Source organism: Delphinus delphis, chromosome 21, assembly GCF_949987515.2.
Source record: "Delphinus delphis chromosome 21, mDelDel1.2, whole genome shotgun sequence".
Classification (NCBI taxonomy): Eukaryota; Metazoa; Chordata; class Mammalia; order Artiodactyla; family Delphinidae; genus Delphinus; species Delphinus delphis.
The window spans coordinates 31180439-31198412 of record NC_082703.1 but is presented as its reverse complement, the minus strand read 5'-3'; positions in this window follow the sequence as shown (position 1 = coordinate 31198412).

The window sequence follows — 17974 nt, the reverse complement described above, 5'->3', positions numbered from 1 at the left end:
TTGATCATACCTGGATAAGGAATAGGGATTTCTGGATAATACAATTCTCTTTTTCAAAGAAATTTACTAGAACATGAACTGAGTCCATGAACTGAAATACTGTTAAATATCTGATTTAATGCTGCAAAATAAAATTGAACAGATCTTTCACTACTGAGAGAATTTTAGAATCTTGAATCCCCTGCTGCAATGTATTATATGATTTTTATGGCTCGCAGCGTCAGGTACTGTATTAGTATTATCTTTCCTTCTTACCAAGATAGCCTTGCTCAGAAAGCCGTATGAATTGCACACTGTGTCACCGTTAAATAGAAAACCTACATCCAATCCTAGCTTTCTTTTTCATCACCTGAAATCTACTCTTTTGCTGGATCAAGCATTATGAATATCAGTTATCACTGACCTTCAGATGTACATTTATAAGTTAATAGTTTAACTTGGTATTTTAATTCATCATGTACTTCTAAATAAAAACTCTCCTTCAAGCTACTTATTACCTGATAAATTCTTTATTAATATGAAAGCATAATCCCCTTGCGCCCCATGATTCCTTCATTCTTTTTTGCTTCTTCGTCATTTAGTGTTATTTAATGATTTGGACATTTCAAGAACAACGAGTCTGATGTGGAAAAGACCTTAGAAGTTTTCTTCAAAATATAAAATTTTGTTAAAAATCCATTTCTTTTTTTTTTTTTTCTTGTGGTACACGGGCCTCTCACTGCTGTGGCCTCTCCCGCTGCGGAGCACTGGCTCCGGACGTGCAGGCTCAGCGGCCATGGCTCACGGGCCCAGCCGCTCCACGGTGTGTGGGATCTTCCCGGACCGGGGCACAAACCCGCTTCCCCTGCATCGGCAGGTGGACTCTGAACCACTGCGCCACCAGGGAAGCCCCAGTACAGGATTACACTTGAAAACGTAGGAGGTAAATCAATTCTAATTTTATCAAATACCTTCACAAAGAAAATTTATCATGTCTTAGTGCTGTGTTTATCAATTTGCATTCAGAGTAAAAACTAGTCCCCTTACTGGCATACAGTGCTTCCTTAATAAATATTTTTGTTACAAACAAAGGACTAAGATGCTAATAGAAGCTTAGCAAAAATAAAAATAACAAAACTGTCCTATGTTCAAATCATTCTACAAATAGCCTGTAGTGTTAAAAAGAATGAAATGATGATTTTCCTTTAAGAACATCAGTCTTGTTATGATGTGGAGAATGGCTGAGTGAAGGGCAAAAATGGACCAAGAAAGACGAGCTGGGCGGTATGGCAATACTCCTATTGCAAAATCATAGCATCTTAGACTACTAAGATTCGGAAAAGAAGACAGAAGCAAGATCTGCATTAGAATTATACTGGTCTGGATGGGAAAGAGCATCAAGAGATTTTGTGGATATACGGCAAAAAAAAAAAAAAAAAAAAAAATAGTGGGCATGTGAATAAGAAAATACAGGACTACATATTTTTCCAGGAGCTATTAGATAGTTATACAACATACTGAAAAGACAAACTCAGTGAGGATAAGGTTTAGAAGGAGATACTGTTTAATGTTTTGCAACTGAAATATCTGTGCACTTTGCACGTGGAGTAGAAGAGGTCCTGGCCAGAGATAAAATTTGGGAGCCATCTTGCACTAAGAATATGAATGAGATGTTTGGGAAAATATATTTAAAAACCAAGTCGGCTCTCGACCCAGAAAACCTCTCCACCAAAGTAGAAGAGGAAGAAAACAATGTTATTATTGGGTAAGCATTAAACCAGAATGTGATGGGCATCACAGGCAATCCACAAAGAGATTACTAAGACAGAAAGAGATCTTCCCTTTATAGAGCCAACCAGGTATCACCCATTACATACATGTTCTCAAGATCAACAGTCACTAGTCTTCAAGGAAGAGGACTTGACAATGCCATTTAATACAAAATGCACCCTAAATTCACTGGGCAATTAGCGACTATCTGTGTCAGTGACTTGGCTTTATACAAAGGAAGTTAATACAGGGGTGTTACCATAGCAGGGAGAATTTAGGTAGGGTAGAGAAAACGTTTTCTGAAAATAAAGTCTAAAAGCTGCAAGTCTACGCTATGGGGTAGCTTATCCACATGCATACTGCTCTCATCAAGGATGAAGACTCATTTCAGTGCTGTGGTGTGACCAGGAGATGAGAATGACGTGAATAGGTGAGCTAGCCAGGCCAGCATAACCCTCAGGTAAGCAGTTTTGGGGTTTTTTTGTTTTTTTTTTTGGAAGTGGGGGGAGTGCTGATCCGGAAGCAATGACCAGGAACAGGGAGATGGGTTCTGATGCCCAACTGCTGGCCTTCAGGTATGTGAGATGTGAGAGCAAAATGGACCCGGTTTGAGTAAGTTGTAAAGATGAGACTGAGGAGCGTGTAGGCTGAAGAGAAAGCAACCTTGAGAGATTAGGTTAAAATACAGACAGTTGTGTAGCTCCAAGACGCTGTGGTGTTCTAGAGACACCTCAGCAAAGGCCCTCAGCAAGAAGAGGGAAGGGGGCGGCTCCATAAGCTCCCACGTTATGCATCACAAAATGGGAAGGAGTGTCTGGGTCACAGCTGACCTCCAGGGAGCCTTGAACTCACCCTGGTGAAGGTAAACAGGGCATGAGTCACAGCTGGTTTACTGCAGATCGTCTCCAAGTAAAGTAGAGAAATCACAGCCATTACTCTGGATCTATCTGCTTTGCTCTGTTGAATGACGGCCTTTGCAATGCTGTCATTCAGTGCTGGAAACTGATTACTGTGGACTGAAATGGGTCCTTCCAAAATTCATTGGTTGAAGCCCTAACTCCCAATGTGATGACACTTGGAGATGGGGTCTTTGGGAGATAATTAGGGTTAAGTCATTCCTAGGGGAATAATTAAAAGATAGATTTGTCCAGGACTGATCCATTATGTCTGGATTGGGGTCAATCAATTAAAATATGTATATACACCTATATCTCTGTATATACGTATGTGTCTTTAGGTGTGCGTGGTATCTGTATCCTCAGGTGATTTTTTCAGTTTTTTTTTAACATCTTTATTGGAATATAATTGCTTTACATTGTTGTGTTAGTGGCTACTGTATAACAAAGTGAATGTCATACAGAGTGAAGTAAGTCAGAAAGAGAAAAACAAATACCGTATGCTAACACATATATATATGGAATCTAAAAAAAAATGGTTCTGAGGAGCCTAGGGGCAGGTCAGGTGATTTTTAATAATCGTCCAAGTTTGAAAAACATGATTTAAATTTTGTCACCCAAAATGTGTTCTGTGGGAGCCATGAGAAATTCAGAACATAAAGCTAACTCAAATCTACTGAATCAGAGTATTCATTTTAACAAGATCCAAAAGTGGGTCATAGTAATATTACAGTTTGAGAAGCTCTGTTCAAAGATATTCAAAATATTGCACGAAGGAGAAATGCAGTCGAGGATACAGAACGCTGCTTCAGGATAGCATGGCAAAAGTAAATACATGAAAATCAGGCAAAAGCAAAGAATTCGAGACAGAATGATGAGACACTAACCAGCAGATTTAACCAAACAATTAAAAGCGATGCTCGAACAACTTTGAACATCCAGCGTGTGTGATGGGAAATCACGTTCTTCAAGCTATACGAAGATGAAGGCAAATATCCAGAAAAAGCTCTAATAATTCAAAAAGATACATGCACCCCATGTGCATAGCAGCACTATTCACTATAGCTGAGACATGGAAAATCTAAATGTCTATCGACAGATGAATGGATAAAGAAGATGTAGTACATATATGTAATGGAACATTACTCAGCCATTAAAACAATAAATAATGCCATTTGCAGCAACAGGGATGCAACTAGAGATTATCATACTACATGAAGTCAGAAAGAGAAAGACAAATCCCATATGATATCACTTATATGTGCTTATATGTGTAATCTAAAATATGACACAAGTGAACTTATCTATGAAACAGAAACAGACTCACGGACATAGAGAACAGACTTGTGGTTGCCGGGGAGGGGGGGGAGTTGGGGGAGGGATGGAGAGGGAGGTTGAGGTCAGCACATGTGAACTTTTATATAGAGGATGGCTAAACAACAAGGTCCTACTGTATAGCACAGGGAACTATATTCAATATCCTATGATAAACCATAATGGAAGAGAATACTTTAAAAAAGAATGTATATATATATATATGTATAACTGAATCACTTTGCTGTACAGCAGTAATCAACAACATTGTAAATCAACTATACTTCCATTAAAAAATACTAAAAAAAAAGATGAAAGACACACAAATGGGAAAACCAAGAAAATCTCTTATAATTATATCCTAGGAAATGGAAGTATTAAACAATATATACATTTTAAGAGATATTCACAGACTGTCTATAACATAATTTAGTAACAGCTGTGGTCTGGAAGAGATTAGAAACAAGACGAGGGACCCGGCTAACATTCCACTCCATGTTTTGGATTATGGGAATACAATACTCCAAGAAAAATAAACGGAAGATTAAAAAAAGAAAGAGGAGCGTCTTCATAAACGAATCCTATGTGGTTGGTTTGGAAAGCACAGTTTCAGCTTTGGTTGATCCTGTGTTAAAAGCAAGAACAAAAAATAGAGAGGCCGGCAGTTCACGACCAAGGTCTGACAGTTCTGGGCTGCTTGCTACAGAGGCCATGTGTCCATGTCCTATGTTCATGGCTGGTCCGGCTATTGCCCATTTTACATTCAGCCTCTTAAAGGGCAGAATTCACTCCGAGTATAGGACACACGTGGCTGTTCCAGGAAGGACAGACTTAGGATGGAGAGTCAGGTGGTTCAAATTATAAAGGTCTTTGAGAGCACACTGAAGAATGCGAGCTACATATTTAAGCTACTTGTTTAAATGTGATTGTTTAGAACAATTTTTTTCTGTCCCAAATTAGCCTCCAAATTAGCCTCCCTAAGTTCAAATGATAACTGTCATCTTGCCAATACCTGTATTTAAATTTAATCTCGGATAGATTTAAAAGTATGACCTAAGGCATATGCATCCCAATTTTGTGCTCCAAGCATACGTTTCACCAGCAAAATGATGTCGGTATTCTGAATTAACAAGTGTCGGAGGTTGTGTTATAAAAGATATGTTATACGGATGGAAGTATAATCAGGGAGTTTTACATCCACCACTCAGCACTACCTCCAGACCTGAAAAAGAATCAAAATACATTTTGTCTAATTTCCATTCAAAAAGAGCCCAGGAGTTTACAGGAACTCTTGATTGTGTGAGAAATTTATTCCAAAGAAAGGGAGGCCACAGGTGGCTTCAGGGAATGGGTTTTCAACTTTTTATTAATTGGAAGAGGCAATTAGGAGACAGGAAGACACTGAAAAGAGAAAAAACTTGCTCTGAATACTTTTTAACTGGTACTATTGTGACAATGATAAAAATATAAGCCATGATATAGCAGTCTTTGTGAAAGCATATTGACACGCTAGGACTTGGAAGGAGTCCCGGCCCAGCAGGCAGCTTTCAGGAGGCCCTTGATTGGGTACCCCAGGCTGCCAGAGCAGCAAAGTCCCTGCTGAGGAAAAGGCAGATGAGAACTATTACATCAGGATGGGGCCGACGCTCAAAGCCAGATGGCAGTAGCCAAAACTGCTGAATTTTAATAAAATTCCAGATGTAATACCCATGTATCTGAGTGACTCCAATGGTGTTCTTTGAGACTTTCAAGTGAATTATTAGTTTACATGTTGTTAAGCACTTGGATAATGTAAATCTCATTTAAATAGCAATGGACTTTGGGCAGAATAATCCGCTATACGATGCAAAGTAGAAAGTTTTATTTTTTATTTACATGATTTTAAATATTCTCCTATAGTTTGGTAACTATAGATGAATATTTCTACAGGGTTTTGAGGCAAAACCATACAAAACCTTGCCTCCCTGACTGCTAAGCAGAAAGTTGAAGGAGCTGACAAGTGATTGCAATCATGTTGCTGAAAAAATCTCCTTCCTTTCCTACTGCTATTTCCAGGATAGGAGAAAACTCTAGAAGTGGGGAAATTTCCACTCTGAGTGAATATGCCTTTTTTTCTCCAGCCTAAAGGCAAAATGACATCCTTGCTAATTTAGAGAATTTTAAACAGTTTTTTACGGCACCTGAACATACTTAAGATTATCTGACTAAAGAAAACATCTAGAGGAAGGATTATTAAAGATAGAGTTCGAAGATGTTATTGACATCTGTGCAAAGCCAGGTTTGATTCTGTTCACAGCCGCTTTCTAAGGAGTGGGTCCAAGCTTCCATCATAGGCTCAAAGCAACTATGTGACCCAATAATTTAGAAGCACTAATCTAAACGGTAAGTATTGTTTAGTGGCCTTTACAATGAAGCTTAAAGAGCTTTGTACTGGAGATCAGGAGACCCGCTTCTCGCTGAGACTCCTCTGGTACCATACTAAATATCCTTCCAGAGCAAATTCTTTCTCTCTTCTTGACCTCAATTTTCTCACCATGGAAACATAGACAGTGGAATTAATCTTTAAAAAACATGCAGTGAGTTGTATTACTTGACCCACTCCTCGGTCTATTGCACCTGTAATGTGTTGAATTATGTCCCCCAAAGAGATATGTTAAAGCCCTAATCCCCAGTAACTCAGAATGTGACCTTATTTGGAAGTAGGGTAACATTTATAAGCATAATCAAGTTAAAATGAAGTCTTTAGGCACTAATCCAGTATGACTGGTGTCCTTATAAAAGAAGAAATTTGTACACAGAGATATGCATCTAGAGAAAACAATGTGAACATAAAGGCAGAGACAGGAGAAATCCATCTACGAGGCAAAGGAACATCAAACCTCGCCAGCAAAGCGCCAGAAGCTACCAGAGACGGACATACTAGAGTCTCCCTCGAAACCCTCAGAAGGGACCGACCCTGCCAACACTTGATCTCTGGCATCCAGCCTCCAGAACTGTGAGACAATAAATGTCTGTTGTTTAAGCCACCCAGTCTGTGGTACTTTGTGGAGGCTCAAACTAGTATACATCCTAAACCAAACAGTCTGACCTAATCCACATTATACTTCCGCTATGCAATGGCGGTGAGAAGAATGCTAACCTACTGTCTTTCTTCCCCAGCCTGCCTTATGTCTGTTGGCTTTCCTTATGTTGTTTGGGGGCTTTCCATCTTGATTTTAGCCAGTGGTGTGGCCATGCAGAATACTTTAGAAGCCAAATGTCCTCAGGGAACCCTGACAAGGTGCTCTTAAGTTTCAGTTGAAAACCTGTTAAGCTCTTATCAGTAGAACTCTACAATTTAACGAAGTATAAATAGCTTAAAAAGGAATAGCTAGTGGGAAGCAGCCGCATAGCACAGGGAGGTCAGCTCGGTGCTTTGTGACCACCTAGAGGTGGGATAGGGAGGGTGGGAGGGAGACACAAGAGGGAGGGGATATGGGGATATGTCTATACATATGGCTGATTCACTCTGTTATACAGCAGAAGCTAATACCCCATTATAAAGCAATTATACTCCAATAAAGATGTTAAAAAAAATGAAAAATATCTTTTAAAATTCTCCTTCCAATTGTATACTGCTGTCAGCCTCTTCTCTCGCTGTCATTTAAATGGTGAATTCACCTACACAAAGCAGCGTCAGAACGCACTGACGAAAATATAAGCAGCGCTTCTTTCCCAAGCCTCTCAAGTGTCACTCATGACCCCAGAGCAGGATGTGTGCTTCTAGCTTCTTGGCTGAACTGGTATTACTTAGATTTGAAAGTTTACTTTCGCTGGACCATCTGGTGGATGCGAGGCCTCACTCATCAAGCTCCCCGAGGACTGACCTGCCATTGGACATGATTTCTAGCTGTTGCTTCAGTTCTTGCAGACACCACTTATTTACTTATTTTTTCCTCAAGGAGTCCAGCTTCCAACTCCCCGACACTGATCCTCTTACAGATTTCTTCCTTTTTACTGGATACCCCATCCATCTGTTTTCCTCCGGTAATTTTGTGCGCCGTTCTTGAGTGCCATTTTCCAGTTTACCACTGTCCCCTGGAACCTTACATTCTGATCCATAAAACCGGCTTCCGTGTGTCCCGCCCCAGTGTGGCTACGCGTTTCCTCGGCCAGCAGCTCACTGTGTCACTGCTGCCCCTCCAGCGCCCCTGCTCGCGGCCACTGGCCCACGCATCATTAGGACAGAGCCATATCCAAACAATGTGCTGATTCCCAGGGTACAGGTGGAAAAAACGCCTTCCTGATCTGTATACGATGGGGGAGATGGATCTTGAAAGATTTTAAATGGCAATTTAAGACTTATCAGAGAAAGACAAATACTGTATGATATCACTTATATATGGATTCTACAAAACAATACAAATAAATGTATATGCAAAACAGAGACAGACTCACAGACATAGAAAAACTAGTGGTTATCAAAGGGGAGGGGGAGGGGGAGAGGCAAAGTAGGGTATGGTATTAAGAGGCGCACACTACTATGTATAAAACAGATAAGTAACAAAGGTATACTGTACAGCACGGGGAATTACAGCCATTATCTTGTAGTAACTTTTAATGGAGTATAATCTGTAAAAATACTGAATCACTATGCTCTACACCTGAAACGAATATAATACGTCAACTATACTTTAACAAAAAAATTTTAAAAATAAAACTTATGAAACAAATTTAAGGAATGAAATCAACTTACTTGTAGGCAAGATGTTAATAACTGTGTTCCCAACGTTCTGCCATTAAAGATTTCTTTGACATATGATCAAGCGAGGAAATCAGCAGTAAGAGTAACCGATACAAAAGAACTCAGTTTTTATACCACTGATAAAGAATAAAGCTTACAAGAAGCAGGAAGGAATGAGGGTGTTTCAAACAATGTTATGAATTAGGAAAAACATGGGAGTCGTTTTACATAAGAACGATGACCGCAATAAGATGATAGAGAAGTGTCGGAATCACGTTGAAAATATTTAAATGACTATTTGTAACTGACAAGAACTGAGGGATGAGATCAGTATGACAGGCTTTTGTTGGAGGACATAGTAGTAGCATAACATATTTAAGAGAGCTTTGTTATCAATATGTGTTATTTAGTGCAGAAAGATTTTAAGTATTTTATACCTATTTTCCTACTCTAAGGCCATTTATATTGTGATACTGTTAAAACCATCCCCTTGTGTTTCCTCAGTTTGCTGGAGATCCCGCAATGGCAGGTAGGCATTGTGGCTGGAAGAATAAAGCGGCACCCATTCTTTGATTCTTTCTTAACACAACCCTTATTCTGTGTCCATATAAAGTAGTGATAACACTTCTGGGAGTTAGGTCTTCCACTCGACTCGTGAATTAAATACTGCTGACCTCAGCTAATCATGGAGACTGAATCACTGTTCTGAATTCTTGATCCCACCTCTGTAATGCAATTGCGCAATCACACCCTTTACTGTGGGACTTTACAATGTTTCCCCCACTGAGGAAAGCAGTTGCTTCTCTCCCCGCTGATACTGAACCTGCTTGTGTGATTTGCCTTGGTTAGTACAGGAGAACAGATATAATATATGGCAGGCACTACCAGGAGCCTTAAATTTGCCTGTGTGGTCTTTGCAGTCCTCTTGCAGACTCAACCCGCCACCGTTAGATTAAGGAAAAAAAAAGTCACAAATAGACCCGAAAAGAGACAAAATAAAACCACAGCAGAAATTTAAAAGATAATGGGAATATTATTAACTACTTTTTGCCAATAAAGATGAGATTTAAATGAAATAAAAACATTTCTAGAAAGTAAACTGCTATTTAATTTGTTATAGATCAAATCAGGCTATTGAGTTTTAGGTTAAGTTGACCAATAACTCTAAGGAAATTAAATAATTTTTTTCAGTTTATTAAGGTATAATTGACAATTAAAATTGGAATATATTTAGAGCCCACATTGTGATGGTTTGATGCACATAGACATTGTGAAAAGATTCCCACCATTTAGTTAACACATCCATCATATCACATATTTACTCTTTGTGTGTTTGAGAACACTTGAGTTCTACTGTTAGTCGATTTTAATTATACAAAAGAGTGATATCAACTACAGTCTCCGTGTTATACATTAGATCCTCAGACATCATTCACCTTAAAACTTTACCAATCCCTATTTCCCCCACTCCCCAGCCCCTGGCAACCACTACTGTAACCTGTTTCTATGAGAGTTCGCCATTTTTTTGGATTCCACATGTGTTAGAGACACCATGCAGTATTTGTCTTTCTCTGGCTTATTTCACTTAGCATAATGCCCTCCAAGTTCATCCATGCTGTTGCAAATGGCAGAATTTTCTCGTTTTTCAAAGGCTGAATAGTATTCCATTATATGTATATGCCACATTTTCTTTCTTCATTCATCCACTGATGGCCATTTCGTTGTTTTCATACCTTGACTATTGTGAATAAAGCTGCAATGAACAAAGGAGTGCAGGTATCTTTTCAAGATAGTGATTTTGATTTCTTTGCATGTCCATCCAGAAGTAAGATTGCTGGATCATACGGTAGCTTTATTTTTAAATGTTGAGGACCCTCCACACTCTCTTCTATAGTGCTGTAATGGTTTATATTCCCACGAACAATGCACAAGTGTTCCCTTTTCTCCGAATCCTTGTCAACACTACTTATCTCTTTTCTTTTTGATAGTAGACACCCTAACAGGTGTGGAGTGTGATACTGTGGTTTTGATTTGCATTTTCCTGAAGATTAGTGATGTTGAGCACCCTTTCATGTACCTGTTGGCCATTGGTATGTCCCCTTTGGAAAAATGTCTATTCAGGACCTTTGCCAATTTCTTAATTGGGTTATTGATTTTTTGCTTCTGAGTTTTATGAGTTCTTTGGATGTTAACCCCTTATTAGATATGTGGTTTGAAAATATTTTCTCCCATGTCATAGACTGCCTTTTAATTTTGTTGATGGTTTCCTTTGCTGGGCAGAATGTTTTTAGTTTATTGTAGTCCCACTTGTTTATTTTTGCTTTTGTTGCCTTTGCTTTCGGTGTCAGGTCCAAAAAATCATTGCCAAGAACCAAAACAAGGAGCCTACCCCCTATGTCGTCTTGTAGGGGTTTTAGGGTTTCATTTCTTACATTCAAGTCTTTAATCCATTTTGAGGTGATTTTTGGTTTTGGAGTAAGATAGGAGTATGGTTTCATTCTTCTGCATGTGGATATCCTGGTTTCCCACTACTATTTATTGAAGAGACTAGCCTTTTCCTATTGAGTATCCTTGGCCCCCTTGTCAAATATTAGCTGACCATAGATTTGTGAGTTTACCTCTGGGCTCTCAATTCTGTTCCAATGATCTACGTACCAGTTTTTATGGCAATACCAACCTGTCTTTATTACCATACCTTTTTAAAATATAATTTCAAATCAGGAAGTGGGATGCCTCCAGCTCTGTTCCTTTTTCTCAAGACTGTTTTGACTGTTTTGGATCTTCTGTGGTCCCATACAAATTTTAGGACTTTTTCTATTTCTGTGAAAAATGCCACTGGACAAAATCTAATTAGAAAAGTCCACACCAGATCACTGCTACCAGAGAGCATAATAAGACTTCTGTTTTTCTTGCCCCTTCCACACGAAGCCCAGCGGGTCTCATTAGCAGTTTCGAACACCTACCAAACAGAGGTGAGCATAAAACGGATGAGATGATATTGCTGTGTTGCTAACTGAAAATTTGCCATAAATGTCTTAAGGAAAATATACAGAAATAAAGAAATCTAAACACTCTAGTAGCTAGTCCAGATGAAGTTTTTTCAAAGATGCTTTATAGTAGTAGCAGAAAAGACACTTAGGAATAAGCCAATTAAAAGTTGTGCACAATTGGTAGGCAAAAATGGTGTAAGTTCAAAGACCTTAAAGCAAACTTAATTAGCTGGAGAACGATGCCATGTTAATAAATCAGATATCTTAATATTGTACATATGTCAATTTCCCTAAAACTGACTCACAGACTTGATGCAATTTTTTAAAAAACACTTTTTTCAATACAACTTGACAAACTGATTCTAAAATGTACATGAAATAGTAAAGACAAACAGTAAACAAGATGCTGACGCAGAGAGAAAAATGTTGGCGGGAACCTGCCCTACCCAATGTCTATACTTATTATTATTGAGAAAATAGTGAAAACTATGGTACAAAGATGGACAAACTGACCAAAGGAAAAAAAGTAAGTTATAAGAGACAGACTCATTCTTCTAAGGAATTTGACATAGGACAGAGGTGGCATCAGTGGAAAGGCTGCCCCATGAAGGGCACTGTGACACTGTTTCACTACATGGACAAATGAGGCTGGAGTCCTACCTCACAACCTGTAATAATGAGTTTGACTACTTTTGATGTTTCACTGCTGACAACTTTCAACCACATCATTCCTCCTTTTCCTCTTGCCCCAAAGTGAGCAGGAAGTTCACATACACAGAGTCTGTGCAGGGGAATCCACAGCTCGGCCCCACACCCTAACCAACATAAAAGCCCTGACATAAAAACCTCTCCTTTCTGCTTCTGTCCAGACATTTTTGCACAGAAGTCACCCTGCTCATTAGGTGAGTAATAAACCATTCCATATATATATATATAAATATAAACTAACAACCTTATGTAATAGCGCTTCATCGATTGTAAGGAATTAACCACATTAATGCAAGGTGTTAATCTTAATGTGTTAGGATGTAAAGGGGTAATGGGAGTTCTCTGTACTTTCCTGTAGTTTTTTTTTTTTTTTTTGGTAAAAGTAAAACCAATAATCTGAAAAAAAGCAACCTAATATAAAATTTGCAAAGACATGAACAGACATATAAAAGAGAGGTCACAAAGAGCACAACTGTTTGCTCCCTTTCATTACCCATCAGAAAACACAAATTAAAACAGAAACATAATTTTACACATATCAAATTCCCAGTACTAAGAAATCTGAAGATACAAATTGTTGGACATGATATAAGTGAACTGGAAGTCCTAAATTCTCATAGTGAAGGTGTAAATTGATAGAACCATGTTGGAAATCAATACAGAATTATAAAGTTGAATAACCACATACTGTTATAACAAATTTCCAAAGCTAGATTTATTCCCTAAGAAACATGTGAAATAGAAGATCTACTCCAAAATGATTAAAGCAGCATTGTTCATAATGAAAAACAAAAGCCAACCAGGGACAAAAATATCATTCAACAGAAAAATTAATACACTGAGCTATAGGCATGTGATGCAATTTCACAGGAGGAGAAATGAACGCTCTACATGGCAACGTGGGGGACTGTGATACGTAATATAATGCAAAGAGTATAACCTAGGACATGAAATACAGTGTGATTCAATTATACCGATTAAAAGCAAGTAAAACTAATAATGTTTTATGTAGGAATATATATATATATATACTTATGTAATTAAATTGTTTTTCAGAAATAGTGCAAGAAGAAACGCAAAACTCAGGGCAGTGATTACTTTAGGGGGAGCTAGGGAATGAAAAAGACAAAAATGCAGTAATTCTGGCTCTCAGATTGACTACTGATTTCATCATGCTCATCCCTCAACTGTGTTCTATTACATATATATCTTACTTAACTCTCTGTTGCATGTATCGAATAACACCAAAAATAAAAAGTTAATTCACAAAATAAGAAAACAAAGAATTTACTGGGAGAAATTGGTTGGGTGTAGATTTATTGGTTGTAACAAAAAAGGATTAAACCTATACGTGAGATAGTTAAAAAGAAATCAATTATCGAGAACAAACATATGGACACCAAGGGGGGAAAGCGGGGCTGGGATGAACTGGGAGATTGGGATTGACATATATACACTAATATGTATAAAATAGGTAACTAATTAAAACCTGCTGTATAAAATAAAATAAAATAAAATGAACTCACGTCTAAAGAAAAAAAACTGCAGCCTGAGGGCACTAGTAGTAGGCCACTGAAGCTTAGGGAGAGGAACACAGGCAAAAAAACAAAAACAAAACAAAACAAACTGAACCCACAATATAAATCAATGGAACAGGATAGAAAGCCCAGAGATAAACCCACATACATGTGGTCACCTTATCTTTGATAAAGGAGGCAAGAATATACAATGGAGAAAAGAAATCCTCTTCAATGAATGCTGCTGGGAAAACTGGACAGCTACATGTCAAAGAATGAAATTAGAACACTTCCTAACACCATACACAAAAATAAGCTCAAAATGGATTAACACCTAAATGTAAGGCCACACACTATAAAACTCTTAGAGGAAAACATAGGCAGAACAGTCTATGACATAAATCACAGCAAGATCCTTTTTGACCCATATCTTAGAGAAGTGGAAATAAAAACAAAAATAAACAAATGGGACCTAATGAAACTTAAAAGCTTTTGCACAGCAAAGGAAACCAGAAACAAGAAAAAAAGACAACCCTCAGAACGGGAGAAAATATTTGCAAATGAAGCAACTGACAAAGGATTAAACTCCAAAATGTACAAGCAGCTCATGCAGCTCAATATCAAAAAAACAAACACCCCAATCCAAAAATGGGAAGAAGACCTAAATAGACATTTCTCCAAAGAAGATATACAGATTGCCAACAAACACACGAAAGGATGCTCAACATCACTAATCATTAGAGAAATGCAAATCAAAACTGCAATGAGGTATCACCTCACACCAGTCAGAATGGCCATCATCAAAAAATCTACAAACAACAAATGCTGGAGAGGGTGTGGAGAAAAGGGAAACCTCTTGCACTGTTGGTGGGAATGTAAATTGATACAGCCACTATGGAGAACAGTATGGAGGTTCCTTAAGAAACTACAAATAGAACTACCATATGACCCAGCAATCCCACTACTGGGCATATACCCTGAGAAAACCGTAATTCAAAAAGAGTCATGTACCACAATGTATATTACAGCTCTATTTACCATCGCCAGGACATGAAAGCAACCTACGTGTCCATCGACAGATGAATGGATAAAGAAGATGTGGCACATATACACAATGGAATATTACTCAGCCATAAAAGGAAACGAAATTGAGTTATTTGTAGTGAGGTGGATGGACCTAGAGTCTGTCATACAGAGTGAAGTAAGTCTGAAAGAGAAAAACAAATACCGGATGCTAACACATATATGTGGTATCTAAAAATGAAAAAGTGGTCCTGACGAACCTAGAGACAGGACAGGAATAAAGACGCAGACGTACAGAGTGGACTTGAGGACACGGGGAAGGGGAAGGGTAAGCTGGGACGAAGTGAGAGAGTGGCATGGACATATATACACTACCAAATGTAAAATAGATAGCTAGTGGGAAGCAGCCGCATGGCACAGGGAGATCAGCTCGGTGCTTTGTGACCACCTAGAGGGGTGGGATAGGGAGGGTGGGAGGGAGACGCAAGAGGGAGGGGATATGAGGATGTAGGTATACGTTTGGCTGATTCACTCTGTCATGTGGCAGAGGCTGGCACAGCATTGTGAAACAATTATACTCCAGTAAATATGTTAAAAAAAAAAGAGACACAAACTACTATGTATAAAATAGATAAGCAACAAGGATATATTGTATAGCACAGGGAATTACAGCCATTATTGAGTAATAACTTTTAATGGAGCATAACCTAGAGAAATACTGAATCACTAAGCTGTACACCTGAAACTAATGAAATATGCTTCAATGGAAAAATTTAATAAAAAATAAATAACTGCATAGAAAAAGAAAAGAGTAAATAAGACAGGCCAAGTCCTGCTTTCAGAATTTCACAGGAGAGAAATTAAATAGTTGGTTATAATTTACACAGTTAATTGATGGACTATAATTTCCATAATTGGACTTCCCTGGCAGTCCACTGGGTAAGACTCTGAGCTTTCGATGCAGGGGGCGCGGGTTCGATCCCAGTCGGGGAAATAGGATCCCACACGCCACGTGGCACGGCCAAAAATATATATACACACACACACGTATATATATGCACATATGTGTATACATATGCACATATATGTGTATATATATATAAATTCCATAGTTCTTAGACATGAAGATAGTTAACGGTAACATTTTTTAATTAAGAAAAAAATGTTTGTCAGAGTGTGGTTACTTTGCAATGTCGTGTTGGTTTCTGCTGCATGGCAGGGTGAATCAGCCGTGCGTATACATATATCCCTTGTTCCTTGGATTTAATGGTAATGTTTTAGTGTATGTTTATTCAAGCTATTTATAAAAGCAATATATTCATTAAAAAATTTAAAATTAGATAATACCATAAATAAACAACTCTACCCACAAGGGAGACCCAGAAATATGTGCTAGGCCAAACATTATATATGTAGGAGGAGAAATACCGCTTGCGAAGACTACGCCCTTAAAAAAAAAAAAGGAAAGAAAAAAATTATCTAGTTCTACCACCCAAATAGTTCAAAACTAAAACATTTAAAAAGAAATGCTGTGGGACATTAACTGCTATTCTTTCTCACTTTGAAAGTATATATATATATTCACCATTTCAGCTAAGAAATCAAAGTTTGAAAAAGCAAGGTATAAGACAGTAAACTTCAATTCTGCTTCTCACCTTTCACCAATTTGCTACTCAAAATATACAGTTTCTGTTCACTTCTCTAGGCAATGTATACCCAGGCTGGAGTTCAGTCATCTGCCATTGGCATGTTATTTATAAACAGAATATTTCTATCTCACTTAAAGCAAAACAAATTAAGCCAGAAAGTATATTGTGACAGGGAGGAAGGTCAAAATTTTCAATCCATGGCTAATCCCCCAGGATGAAAGACCATCTACAGATGGCATGCTGTACCATCCTGTGCACAATTTAATGAGTGAAAATTTTTCTCTTTGGAAATTGAATTTCCAGGCAGCTGTTCATCCTGAAAATACTGTAGTTCTCAGAGTTGCATTGTTTTTCTTCATCGCTGGGTACCTGTTCTCCTGTGGGTGTTATATGTGCACAACTTCTCCCTTTCTTTTGGCCTTTTGTTTTGGGATCACGGTGGAGAAATTCATTTAGACATGTAAATACAGTATTTTTTCTTATTCTGAAATATGAATTAAGGTATACTCAGAAATATTGACTTTTCTCTCTAGAGCGTCTGCCCACCAGAAAGGAAAAAAATTCTTGTCATTTTGCCCTCTTTCAGCTTTTGTATCATGGTTCTTTTTCCTTTGATGCAATGGCTACCATTTTTTTCCTTCAGTTGGCTCTACCATCCATCACCCATGTCTGTTCTCTTTCATTCCCACTGGGTCCATCACTTCCCTTAGCAAAGCCCATCGTCCAGAAACTACAGTATTACCACATGCTCCTAATAACCTAAGCTAGGAATCCTTCATGTAGACCTCATCTTATTTTCTGCTTCAGTGGTTTTGTTTAGCATTAGTTTAGGAGACTTTAGAGAAAAGTAGACATATTTGTTCATTTTGCTGTTTGAGTACACAATATCGTGAACCACTGAGAAAAACACACATTTTAGCCATAAAACCATGAAGCTCAGAATTCCAGCTGTAATCTGATCATCAGTAGTCTAATCATCAGCTAAAATTGCATGTCTATTTAAAGCTTACCTAGACCCCATATGGTTTTCTGGGAAGAGAAATGATAACTAGCAGATTTACTCATTCCTATCGGCCCCAGATGCATTGTTTCAGCAAAGGATTGGCAGAATTTGGAAATTCCTTTTAGGGTTTGTTTTTCCATCAGCTCCCTTTGAAACCTGATGTTCACACTGAATAGCCTTCATAGATCATAATTGGGGCTATTATTGTAATAATAATAACCACCACAGTGAGAAACATTATCAGCATCTAATCTGTGTTGTGCTTATGATTCCTAAAACTGTGAGGCATTATGGAATAGAAATTAGACCTATTAAAGACATCAGTCCTTCATTTCTCTACTCCACATCTTTATCTCTATTACAGTATCTTCCCTTCTTTTTCTTCAGTCTTCCTATTTTTAA